The 14269-nt window shown below is 36.9% G+C and overlaps 1 protein-coding gene and 1 pseudogene across 1 annotated transcript in view; one reads left to right on the plus strand and one right to left on the minus strand.

Annotated features, from left to right (window-relative positions):
• The window catches only part of KHDRBS2 (KH RNA binding domain containing, signal transduction associated 2), a 642723-nt gene that overhangs the window by 493701 nt on the left and 134753 nt on the right, over positions 1-14269 (plus strand). The window lies entirely within an intron of this gene.
• Positions 6633-6866, minus strand: LOC130831300 (SS18-like protein 2; annotated as a pseudogene).

Below are 14269 nucleotides of genomic sequence, written 5' to 3' on the forward strand. Positions count from 1 at the left end.
AAGTCTGGGTGGGCTCAACTATGTTTCTTTCAGAGCCTCACAAGTCTAAAACCATGGTATCAGCCAGACTCTGATCTCATTTGGAGCTTAGAGTCTTCTTTCAAGCTCATGTGGTCATGGAAGTACTCAGTTTCTCAGCTGAGTAGAATCTGAGGCTCTTGATTCCTTGCTGATTGTCATCCAGGAGTCACTCTTAGATCCTGGGGGCCACACACTTCCTTGCCATGTGATTCCTCAAAGCCAGTAATGGCACAGTGAATCCTCCTCTTGCTTTGGATCTCTCTGGCTTCCTCTACCTGTGAGCAGATTTAAAGGACTCATATGATTAATTCATGCCCACCTGAATAATACTGCTATCTTAAGGTCAGCTGATGTGAAATCTTAATTACAGTGGCAAAATCCCTTCATGGCAGTACCTAGATGAGTGTTTTGTTGAATGCTGGGAGAAGTTGTGTGTATACCAGAAGCCTGGGATCAGAGGCCATCTTAAAATCCTAACCACTGCAAGGACCAAATGGGATCTGGTAGGCAAGCCTATAAAGCCGCTTAGCAAACTTCTTGGAACACAAGAACACTCATCATCATCACCAGTGTTGTCATCACAGTTATCAGAAGAGGGGGAGCAGTGACACCTTAAATCAATTTTGGCTGAAGTGCAGCCAAACTGAATAAGACCAAAAAGCTGCTCATTGGTGTTCTTTCTTTATCAGATATAATATGTCTGGATTATCAGTTTAAGTAAAGAAACATGGAGGCAGGTATAATTCCACTGAACATCATTTTAATGGTCAATATAAGTGCGGTCACCTCCTCTAGCAAGCTCTACTGCCATTTCCTCCTTTCTTCTATCCCAGCTTAATTAGGGAACCCTTGTACACTTTTAGGACCATCTGCTTTTACCACATTTTGTTCTCCAAGTAGCATTTGGACTTCTTATGGATAAAAAATAATGCCTATCATTCCCAGGAAATTTCCTGGCAGAGCAAAGATGCTCTGAAATTATTAAATTATTAAATAGGTGCACTCCTGCAGACAAGTAGTTGACATGAAGGAAATGCAGCCCATGCACCCAGGATGTCCTAACAGGCAGCTGAAAGTGCTATGGCAACACAGAATCTAGGAGCTGATGATATTTAAATATCCACGAAAGCAATCTGCATCAGGAAGCAGGGCCAATAGTCACAGGTGTTTAGAAGCAGGAGTGCTGTCCAAGTGTGAGGGGCTGGCAAGAAGAAGATGGTGCCCCAATCCTAAAGAGAGAGATATAGGTAGAAAACTAAAAGAGAAACTCCAGCAAGGGTAAACAATTTAAAAAATGAACTTCCATTCCAGGGTATGGGATGGAGATGGCTAGGTGAGCAACAAGGGTGACACATGAGGGTTGTGTTCCCTACTTACAGCCAGGATGGGCCCCAAATCTGAAGAAAGTAGTAGATCCAGGAGTTAAGTTGAGAAAGGTCCAGAATCAGGAGGGTCCTGAAAGCAGCATATCAGAGTAAGTTTTTTTTTTCCAATTAAAACTATAATTAAAGGAGGGAAATGCAGTACTGCCTATGTTACTCCTCTGTAACTCTCCAGTGTAGAACCAGGTTAATTTTGAATGTAAGGATTCTGAGACACAGGTAGCCTTTCTTTGCTGCTCATGGTGAAGGAATTGGGGAGCCAAGGCCCAGTGGGAAGGAGCAGTTGTGATCACCTCACTGAAGCTCTTCGTGTTAATGGTGAGAGAAACTGCCTTTAAAAACATATTTTTAGACAAGACCACCTGACTTTCTATCCTAACAATACAATATGTAGTGATGTGCAGTTCATCTGAATAGGATTTGAATCACAAAGACATGAAATTAACCTCTTAATCATTCCCTTTGTAAAAGGTTTATGCCAAGATTAATTAGGGACCAAGAATTCTGTTTCTTACCTCAAAGGATAAAGAATTTAGAGACACTAGGACAAGTCCAAGCAGCATCAGCATGATTCTGAACTTGAGCTCAGGATGTTAAAAACACCCTTTTGCAGTCATTCTTGTAGGTATATTATGAAGGAAATCTTATTACTTAGAGATGCGTGTGTATATACTGGCATACACATAACTTAGATGCTCATATGTTTTGATTAATACACATTGCTACACATAATACATGTAATAACTTACTACTTTATAACTTCCACATGCAATAATCAATACTCATAAATAACATTTTCATAACTCTATTGAGCCACAATGGAACTATAAAATGTTGGGAGTAGAAGGAGATGTAGGTAGAGGGATGAATAAAATAAGAATTACATACTAAAATCATCTTAACTGCCCATTCAACTATTTTTCCCTTCTAAACATTGTATTAGTACACTCTATGCCCAAATGGATAAAAATATGGAGAAATAGAGTGATAGTAGTGTTGATAAACGTTTTGGATTTATATGTCAGGAGATTTGTTTGAGAAACTAACTAGAAGGGAACTAATGGAAAGATAACTTACCAAAAGATGTTTTGTGATTATGTGCTTTAAAACATGTTTGATTTCATATTAGAAATTCTAAGTCATTACTTTGTTTCACTGTGTCATAATGAGAGTACTCTCTCTTGATTATTTTATTTAATATATACATTATTCACAAAACCATGAACTATGGAAAAGAAAGACTTAGTAAGCTTAGAAATGAGTGGTTTTTTGTTTGTTTTGTTTGTTTTATTTTGTTTGTTTGTTTTGGTTAGAGCAGTGGGAATCTGCAAATAAAAAGCCCTCAAGATATTCAAAATGATGAAGAGAAAGTAAAAGGGACATTTCTATAGCTTATATCTATGCCTCCTATATCTCTGACTGCTTATTTAATGCTTTTTTTTTTAAAAAATGTATAATGTCTTGGAAAAGATACCTTGGGAACAAAATACTGCAGTGTTAAAAAGTTACTGTACCATAATCCATGACTGATGCTGCAAAGCCCAGTGAAAGAATACCAAATCTCATAGATGTTTCAAGTACAGACTAGTTTTTCACTTGGTCCTTTGACTCTATTTTTGATGGCTTCAAATATTCTGCAAAAATTAAGGGTAAGGTGTCAGTCTTCATCATCAATTCATCCTTCTGTTCATTTTCAGTGAATTTTAACAGTTTAACATTATAACTACTGACTATTTACTTAAACAATTAAATATACTGAACACCTTTTATTTGATCTTATGCATAATTAGTATATGTCTATATATACTGTAGGTATATACTACTATACAATGTATAGAGTTTTTTGTTTAAGATAAAACTACACAATAACAATCGAAAACCAAAGAAGTAGTTTCCAATTTTATCTTTTAAATATTAAATAAGCTAAAATGCCTCATTGCCCAAGACATTAACATAATAAGAAAGAAAAAGATAATTATTTGCCTTTATTATGATCATTGTACCAAGTAGAAGAACTATAAAATTTACAATTTAGAACTCATCTCATTCTAATATCATAAAGTTCTGTAATTTTTTGATTACTTTAACAGAAAATATAAAATGCATTCATACTGAAAAACATTTGTTTTATACTCATGAACTAACTATAGTATTCTCTGACCAAACTAACCATAACTAATCACTCTTTTCTAATGATGTTACATGTTACATGTAAATTTAAACAAATTTCACTGGTGCAAAATGTGGCCTTGTATCTTCTTTGCTGTTTTGGCAACAAGAGCACAGATTATGCGTCCTCATGCTCAAAAACACAAAGAGGAAAGAATTCACAGTGTATAGTGTTCTTTGTTTCTGCATTTGTATGTTTCTACTCATATGCAGAATGAGCTGGGCACATAGGCTTGTAATAGTGTGACAGGGCTGATCAAAGTGACCACTCTGGAGAATGACATCAGCATCACAGCAATGTAAGACATTCTTCCTTTTTATCCCCTTATTTAAAACAAGAAAATAGACATCCACCCACAAACAAAAGTGCCTTTGTGGGTGTTGTGGGATCTAGCACCATGTATATGCCAAGGGACCTGGGAGGAGTCTCACCCCCCTATGCATCCAGTAATAAGCAGAGAGCCCTCAGTATAAGGTGTGGAACCAGAGGAGACAGTGAACACGCCCAGAGCCCTCTCATCCAGGTTGGGTAAAAAAACCTGGAGAGTACTGACCTGGGCAGATACCCACCCATGATGGAGAATTTGCAGAAATCCAGCCTTCCCTAGGGGAGATTCCAGCACACAGCTGGAGGGAATAAAATGTGAGTTTGATCACAGGGGAGGCAGTAGTAAGAGAAACTTTCTCAGTACTTCCCTCACCCAGGGAAACACTGCACTGGGCTGCTTTCTATCCAGCAGCAGTGACTTCTTTGGCAGGGGAAGAGGAGAGTGGTCAGTGATTGCCTGGCTACTGCAATTGTGCAGGACACAGCTGGAGGAAAGCACTTCCTTCCAGCATCACCCAGAGTATTGAGGTGGGACCTCCATGACTGGGTGGCAAGGGAGGAGATCTGGAAAGAGGCAGATAAGGGACTTGCTTCCTATTGAAAAACTGTGCTCAGCAGGATGTCCACCCATGAGCCTTTGGGAGTAACCCACCTGGGATCTCCCCACTAGGTCCACAGGCCTGTGGGAAAGGTTCAGAGGGCTCACCCCACCCTTTCCCACTATTCTGTCTGTGCTGGCTCTTAGTGTACGTTCCTGAGTGCAACAGCAAAAGAGCTCCCATAGACAGAGAGTGCACCCAGAAACAGACTATGGTCTGTGGGCAGGGGAGAAACCACAAACAGCTATAGTACCAACTTCTGAAACAAAAGAGAGGTTTCCAGTAGCCTGCCTGGTAACTTGCAAGAATGAGAGAAGACATAAAAGCTTAAGGATCCTGCCAAAAGAGGGAAAAAGTACAGTGGAACAGGTGTACCAATACCCCATATAATATAGTACAACCCCATATAATTAAAACACCACCAAATAGAAGGCACCCACCACATCTGAAGGCAAAAAGAGAAGATTTAAGAGGGTGTTGGCTACTTCAAATGTGAAAGTAGCAGCATAAAACTATGAAGAATGTTTAAAATTAAGGAAACATGCCCTCACAAAGAGAAAATAATAATTCTCCAATAATAAAACTCAAAGATGCAAACTTTGTGATGTCACTGACAGAATTCAAAATCACTGTTTTGAAGAAACTCAATGAGCTATGAGAAAACTCAGAAAGAAAATTCAATGAAATCTTGGGAAAAAACATGATTGAAGTTAGATTTTTCCAAAGAGATAGAAATCATAAAAAAGAACCAGAGATTGTAGAGCTGAAAAACTCAACGAATAAAATAAAATATGCAATAAAGAGCATCTGCAGTAGAGCAGAGCAAATGGTAGAAAAAATAAGTGAGATAGAGGGTAGGAATTTTGAAATTATCCAGATAGAGGAGAACAAAGAAAAAAGAATGAAAAAGGATAAAGAGTATCTAAGTGATCTGTGGAATTTCATCAAAATTAAAAATATTAATAATTGGGATTTCAGAAGGAGAAGAGATGGAGAAGGGAACAGGTAATTTATTTAAAGAAATCATACCTGTTAAATTCCTAAACCTGGGAAGAGAATTGGACATCCTAATTTACAAAATTAATAGATCACCCTATTATCTAAATTCAAAAAGACTTTCTCCAAGACATGTTATAATGAAACTGTCAAGAAAATCAAGGATAAGTGTAAAATTCTAAAAAAAAAAAAAAAAAAGATTATAACCAACAAAGGAGCCCCCATTAGACTGTCAGCAGATTTCTCAACAGAAACCTCACAATCCTGGAAAAAGAGGAATAACATATTCAAAATACTTAAATAAAGAAAAAACTTTGCCAGCCAAGAATACACTATTTCACTAAATTATCCTTCAGATTTAGAGAAAAAGAGCCTTTTCCAGACAAACAAAAGCTGAGGGAGTTCATCACCACTAGACCTGCATGCAATACATGCTAAAAAGAGTTCTTCAAGCTGAAATCAAAAGATGCTAATAAGCAACATGAAAATATAGGAAGGTTTATAACAACAGGTAAAGATAAACATATAGTCAGAAGAAGAAAACTCTAAATCTATAATACAGTGGCCACTTAACTGTATATAAGGTCAAAGAAAAGAGCATAAAGCTACTATAGCTACTATAATGTGTTAATGAATACACAATATTAAAGAGTAAATAATGACATCAAACAAACAAAAGGGCCAGAGTAAAAGGGTGAAGCTCTTCTCTGTGTGTGTGTGTGTGTGTGTGTGTGTGTGTAGAAATGCAAGCTTTATTTCAAACCAACCTGGAAAGAGCAGTCAGGGGTCCACAACCACAAGCTGTTAGGAGGGAGCACAGTTACATGTCCATTTGGCAGGGTCTCAGTTGGGAGGCTCACCCCATACTTGCTCAATTTCCTCTTCAGATTGAAACTAAAAAGGTAGACTTCAGGATGTCCAGATGTCTTTGTTATCCAAACACACTTATTTGAGGAAGTAGGACACCTGGAATCAACTTAATTGAGGGAATCCGCCTAATTATTAAAATAACTATTTACACTGAGAGTCACAGAGGTTCCATTCACATTCTAAGCAGCTGAGTTGGTAAAGATCTTGTCTCCCTTTCATAGGAAATAGATTACCTTCAATTACTCCTCACAACAGCCACCTGGAAAATTATTCCATTGCTTTTGCACCACTGTTTGGGTTGGCATCTGTGATGATAGCCAAATAAATGAGGTTTCTGTGTAAAACATGCTGGTACTGGACACATGCACTCACCAGACCTTTGTTCTGATATTCCATGATACAGCAGATCAGCTAGTCTTTCTCCTCCAGGGGCCGCTGGATCCTCTCCTGATTAATTTCTACTTTGCCTCTCAGCCAGTCCAGTAGAAAGGTCACTGACATCCTGGGAATCCAGGTTGGAACCTGGCCTCAGGCCCTGCAAACCTATGAGCATCTAGACCAAAGCTGACTAGCAGCTAAAAGGGTGAATCTTTTATAGACAATCAAAATTAAGTTACTATTCAACTTTATATCTTCTGTAAGCCTCATGGTAACATAAAGCAAAAACCTAGAACAGTTGCATAGAAGTTAAAGGAAAGAAAAACCACATCCTACCACAGAAAAACACCAATTTATGAAGATAGGCAGAAACAGAGGAAAATTGTGAAACAATGAAAATGCAAAACAATAAAATATCATTTGTAAGTCCTCTCATATCAATAGAAACTCAATGTAAATGGAGTGAATTCACCAATCCAAAGGCACATAGTGGCTGGATGGAATTATAAACAAGATCTAAATATATACTGCCTACAAAAGACTCACTTATAGTCTCAAAGACATGGGTGGAAAAAAAATATTCCATGCAAGTGAAAACCCAAAGAAAGCAGGGATAGTAATACATATATCAGAAAAATTAGGCTTCAAGCCAAAAACCATGAAAAGAGACAAAGAAGGTATAGGAGCAGCTAAAGCTACTAAGTAAACACTAACAGATGTAAAGGGAGAAAAAGACAAAGATATAGTGACAGTAGGGGACTTCAATACCCATTATCAACAATGGATACATCATTTTCCAGACAAAAAATCAACAAGGAAATGATGGTCTGGAACCATACATTGGACAAAATGGATTCAACAGACACTTCTAGAACATTCCATCCAACAAGAGCAGAACACAGGTTCTTCTCAAGTGCACTTGAAACATTCCCCAAGACTGACCATATAACAGGGCATGAAACAAGTCTTACCAAACTTAAGAAAATTGAAATCATATCAAGTATCTTTTCCAATTACAGTTAACTAAAACTAGAAATCAGCAAGAGGAAAGCTAGAAAATCTACAAATATGTTGAAATTAACACTTTTCTGAACAACCAATGTATTAAAGAAAAAATTCAAAACCAAAATTTTAAAAATCTCAAAATAAATGAAAATGGATACACAGCATACAAAACCCATTAAGTTTTTGTTTCAAAAAAGAAGTTTCGAGAGGGAAGTATACAGTGATAAATGCATATAATTAGAAAATAGATCTCAGACAAAAAACCTAACTTTACACCTCAAGGAACTAGAAACAGAAGAACAAACGAAGCCCACAGTTAACAGAAGGAATAAAATGAAGGTCTGAGCAGAAATAAATGAAATACAGACCAGAAAAAGCAATGGAAAAAAATCAACAAAACCAAGAGCTGTTTTTTTTTTTTTTTTTGAAAATATAATCAAAATGGACAAATCTTTAGCTAAATTAAGAAGAAAAGAGAAGACAATCAGAAGTGAAAGAAGAGGCATTACAACTGATACTACGGAAATACATAGAATCATAAGAGACCATTGTGAATATTTATGTCAAAAAAATAACCTAGAAGAAATGGATACATTTCTAGAAACATACAACCCACCAAGACTGAATCAAGTAGAAAAAGAAAAGCAGAAAAGGCCAATAAAAAGCAAGGGGGATTAAATGAGTAATCAAAAACTTCTCAACACAGAGAAGCCCAGGTCCAGATAGCTTATCTAGTGAATTCTACCATGCATTTAAAGAAGAAATAACGCCAATTCCTTTCAACCCCTTCCAAAATTGAAGATGAATAAACATTTCCAAACTTATTTTGTGAGGCCAGATTATCCTGATACCAAAGCCAGATAAGGACACTAAAATAAAAGTGTAGACCAATATCACTGATGAATATAGATGTAAAAATTCTCAGAAACATTAGCAGACCTAATTTACTTAATTTTTTAAGAACTTTTATTGAGATACAATTGACATACAAGAAACTGCATATTTTTAAAGTGAAGACAATTTGATATTTTTTCTTATTAGTAATGTATATATGGCAATCCCAATCTCCCAATTCATCCCATCCCAACCACCCCGCCACCTCCACTTTCCCCACTTGGGGTCCATATGTTGTTCTCTGCATCTGTGTCTCTATTTTTGCCTTGCAGACTGGTTGATATGCATCATTCTTCTATATTCTGCATATATGTGTTACTATACAATATTTATTTTTCTCTTTCTGACTTACTTCACTCTGTATAACAGTCTCTAGGTCCATCCATGTCTCTACAAATGTCCCAATTTTGTTCCTTTAATGGCTGAGTAATATTCCATTGTATATATGTACCACATCTTCTTTATCCATTTATCTGTTGATGGACTTTTAGGTTGCTTCCATGTCCTGGCTATTGTAAATAGTGCTGCAATGAACATTTGGTTGCATGTGTCTTTTAGAATTATGATTTTCTTTGGGTATATACCCAGTAGTGGGATTGCTGGCTCATGTGGTAAATGAATTCTTAGTTTTTCAAGGAACCTCCATACTGTTCTCCATAGTGGCTGTATCAATTTACATTCCCACTGACAGTGCAAGACCCACACCCTCTCCAGCATTTATTGTTTGTAGATTTTCTGATGATGCCCATTCTAACCAGTGTGAGATGATACCTCACTGTAGTTTTGATTTGTATTTCTCTAATAATTAGTGATGTTGAGAAGCTTTTCATGTGTCTCTTGTCCATCCATATGTCTTCTTTGGAGAAATCTGTATTTAGGTCTTCTGTCGATTTTTTGATTGGGTTGTTTGTTTTTCTGATATTGAGCTACATGAACTGTTTTTATTTTTTGGAGATTAATCCTTAATCTATTGATTCACTTGCAAATAATTTCTCCCATTCTGAAGGCTTTTTGTCTTGCTTATATTTTCCTTTTCTGTACAGAGTTTTTAAGTTTCATTAGGTCCCACTAATTTATTTTTGTTTTTCTTTCCATTACTCTAGGAGGTAGGTCAAAAAAGATCTTGCTGTGATTTATGGCAGAGTGTTTTATTCCTGTGTTTTACTCTAGGAATGTTTTAGTGTCTGGCCGTACATTTAGGTCTTTAATCCATTTTGAGTTTATTTTTGTGCATGGTGTTAGGGAGTGTTCTAATTTCATTCTTTTACATGTAGCTGTCCAGTTTTCCCAGCACCACTTATTGAAGATGCTGTCTTTTCTCCATTGAATATCCTTGCCTCCTTTGTCATAGGTTAATTGACCATAGTTTATCTCTGGGCTTTCTATCCTGTTCCAATGATCTATAATTCTGTGTTTCTGCCAGTACCATATTGTCTTGATTACTGTAGCTTTGAGGTATAGTCTGAAGTCAGGGAGTCTGATTCCTGCAGCTCAATTTTTTTCCCTCAGGATTGCTTTGGCTATTCAGGGTCTTTTTTGTCTCCATACAAATTTTAGGATTTTTTTGTTCTACTTCTGAAAAAAATGCCATTGCTAATTTTATAGGGATTTAATTGAATCTGTAGATTGCTTTGGGTAGTATAGTCACTTTCACAGTGTTGATTCCTCCAATCCAAGAACATGGTATATCTCTCCATCTGTTTATGTCATCTTTGATTTCTTTCATTAGTGTCTTATAGTTTTCTGAGTAGAGGTGTTTTACCTCCTTAGGTAGGTTTATTCCTAGGTATTTTATTCTTTTTGTTGCAATGGTGAATGGGATTGTTTCCTTAATTTCCTTTTCTGATCTTTCATTCTTAGTGTATAAAAATGCAAAAGATTTCTGTGCATTAATTTTGTATCCTGCAACTTTATCAGGCTCATTCATTAGCTCAAGTAGTTTTCTGGTGGAATCCTTAGGATTTTCTATGTATAGTATCATGTCATCTGTGAACTGTGACAGTTACTTCTTTTTCTCCTTGGATTCCTTTTATTTCTTTTTCTTCTCTGATTGCTGTGGCAAGGACTTCCAAACCTATGGTGAATAGTAGTAGGGAGAGTGGACATTCTTGTCTTGGTGTTGATCTTAGAGGGAATGCTTTGTTTTTCACCACTGAGAATGATGTTTGCTGTGAGTTTGTCATATGTGGCCTTTATTATGTTGAGATAGGTTCCCTCTGTGCCCACATTCTGGAGAGTTTTTATCATAAATGGGTGTTGAATTTTGTCAAAAGATTTTCTGCATCTACTGAGATGATCATATGGTTTTTATTCTTCAGTTTGTTATTATGTTGTATCACATTGATTGATTTGTGTATATTGAAAAATCCTTACATTCCTGGGATAAATCCCACATGATCATGGTGTGTGATCCTTTCAATGTGCTGTTGGATTCTGTTGGCTAGTATTTTGTTGAGGATTTTTGCATATATATTCATCAGTGATATCTGATGATAATTTTCCTTATTTTTGTAATATCTTTGTCTGGTTTTGGTATCAGGGTAATGGTGGCTTCATAGAATGAGTTTGGGAGAGTTCCTTCCTCTGCAATTTTTTGGAAGAGTTTGAGAAGGATGGGTGTTAGCTCTTCTCTAAATATTTGATAGAATTCACCTGTGAATCCATCTGGTACTGGACTTTTGTTTGCTGGAAGATTTTTAATCACATTTCAATTTCATTACTTGTGATTGGTCTGTTCATATTTTCTATTTCTTCCTGATTCAGTCTTGAAAGTTTACACATTTTTAAGAATCTGTCCATCTCTTCCAGGTTGTCAATCTTATTGGCATATAGTTGCTTGTAGTAGTCTCTTATGGTGCTTTTTTTTCCTGTGGTTTCTGTTTTAACTTCTCCTGTTTCATTTCTAATTTTATTAATTTGAGCCCTTGCTCTCTTTTTCTTGATGACTCTGGCTACAGGTTTATTAATTTTTTTATCTTCTCAAAGAACCAGCTTTTAGTTTCATTGATTTTTGCTATTATTTTCTTTGTTTCTATGTCATCTGTTTCTCCTCTGATCTTTATGATTCCTCTCCTTCTACTAACTTTGGGTTTTCTTTGCCCTTCTTCCTCTAGTTTCTTTAGGTGTAAGGTTAGATTGTTTACTGGGGGTTTTTCTTGTTTATTGAAGTAGGATTGTATTGCTATAAACTTCCCTCTTAGAACTGCTTTTGCCTCATCCCATGGGTTTTGGATTGTTGTGTTTTCATTCTCATTTCTCTCTTGGTATTTTTTTATTTCCTCTTTGATTTCTTCAGTGACCTCTTGGTTATTTAGTAGCATATTGTTTAGCCTCCATGTGTTTGTGTTTTTTACAATTTTCTTCCTGTGATTGATTTATATTCTTACAGTGCTGTGGTCAGAAAAAATGCTTGATATGATTTCAATGTTCTTAAATTTACCAAGGCTTCATTTGTGACCCCAAATGTGATCTATCCTGGAGAATGTTCTGTGTGCACTTGAAAAGAAAGTGTAATCTGTGGTTTTTGAGTGGAATGTCCTATAGATATCTATTAAATCTAGCTGGTTTATTGTGTCATTTAAAGTTTGTGTTTCCTTATTAATTTTCTGTGTGGATGATCTGTCCATTGGTGTAAGTGGGCTGATAAAGTCCCCCACTATTATTGTGTTACTATCAATTCCATCTTTTATAGTTGTTAGCATTTGCCTCATGTATTGAGGTGCTCCTGTATTGGGTGCATATATATTTTCAATTGTTATCTCCTCTTCTTGGATTGATCCCTTATTCATTATGTCATGTCCTTTCTTGTCTCTTGCAACATTTTTTATTTTAAAGTCCATTTTATGTGTTATGAGTATCGCTACTCAGCTTTCTTTTGATTTCCATTTGCACGGAATATCTTGTTCCATCCCCTCACTTTCAGTCTGTATGTGTCCTAGGTCTGAAATGGGTCTCTTTTAGACAGCATATGTATAGAACTCGTTTTTGTATCCATTCAACCAGTCTGTGTCTCTTGGTTGGAGTATTCAGTCCATTTACGTTCAAGGTAATTATCGATATGTGTGTTCCTATTACCATTTTCTTAATTGTTTTGTTTTTGTTATTGTAGGTCCTTTTCTTCTCTTGTGTTTCCCACTTAGAGAAGTTCCTTTGGCCTTTGTCATAGGGCTGGTTTGGTTGTGCTCAATTCTCTTAGCTTTTGCTTGTCTTAAAGCTTTGGATTTCTCTGTCAAATCCCAATGAGATCCTTGCTGGGTAGAATATTCTTGGTTGTAGGTTCTTCCCTTTCATTACTTTAAATATATCACTCCAATCCCTTCTGGCTTGCAGTGTTTCAGCTGAGAAATCAGCTGTTAACCTTATGGGAGTTCCCCTGTATGTTATTTGTCATTTTTCCCTAATTGCTTCTAATCATTTTTCTTTGTCTTTTGTTTTTGTCAATTTGACTACTATGTATCTTGGCATGTTTCTCTTTGGATTTATCCTGTCTGGGACTCTCTGCTCTTCCTGGACTTGAGTGGCTATTTCCTTTCCCATGTTAGGGAAGTTTTCAACTATAATCCCTTCCAATATTTTCTCACTTCCTTTCTCTGTCTCTTCTCTTCTGGGACCCCTATAATGCGAATGTTCATGCATTTAACATTGTCTCAGTAGTCTCTTAGGCTGTCTTCCTTTTTTGTTCATTCTTTTTTGTTTATTCTTTTCTGCATCAGTGATTTTCATCATTCTGTCTTCCAGGTCACTTATTTGTTCTTCTGCTTCAGTTAATCTGCTACTGGTTCCTTCTAGTGTATTTTTCATTTCAATTATTGTATTGCTTATCTCTGTTGTTTGTTCTTTAATTCTTCCTCATCTTTGTTAAACTTTTCTTGCAACTTTTCACTCCTTGCATTCAGTCTATTTTCAAAGTCCTGGATCATCTTCACTATCATTACTCTGAATTATTTTTCTGGAAAGTTGCCTATGTCCACTTCATTTAGCTGTTTAGGGGGTTTTATCTTGTTCCTTCATCTGGTACATAGTCATCTACCTTTTCACTTTCTCTTTCTTTCTGTGGCTGTGGTTTTCAGTTCCACAGAATGAAATAGTGCTGATACTGCTTGATACTGCTGTCTACCCTCTTCTGGAGGAAGCTACCTAAGAGGTTTGTGTACTCTTCCTGATGCAAGGGACTGGTGGTGGGTAGGGTTGGGTGTTTCTTTGGTGGGTGGAGCTCAGTAAAACTTTAATCTGCTTGTCTGCCAATGGGTGGGGCTGCATTCCCACCCTGTTGGTTGTTTGGTCTGAGGCGACCTAGCACTAGAGCTTACAGGCTCTTTGGTGGGGCTAATAGCAGACTCATGCCAATGAGCACTTACCAGAACCCCTCCACCAGTGTCTCTGTTCCCACAGTGAGCCACAGCCACCCCCCAGCTCTGCAGGCAACCCTCCAACACCAGCAAGTAGGTCTGGTTCAATCTCCTACAGGTCCTGGTGTGCACACTACCTTTTATATGCCCTCCAAGAATGGAGTCATTGTTTCTCCCAGTCCTGTGGACATTCTGCAATCAAATTCCACTGGCCTTCAAAGTCTGATTCTCTGAGGATACCTCCTCCTGTTGCCAGACCCCCAGATTGGGAAGCCTGAC

Source organism: Hippopotamus amphibius, chromosome 11 (genome assembly GCF_030028045.1).
Source record: "Hippopotamus amphibius kiboko isolate mHipAmp2 chromosome 11, mHipAmp2.hap2, whole genome shotgun sequence".
In the NCBI taxonomy this organism is placed as follows: Eukaryota; Metazoa; Chordata; class Mammalia; order Artiodactyla; family Hippopotamidae; genus Hippopotamus; species Hippopotamus amphibius.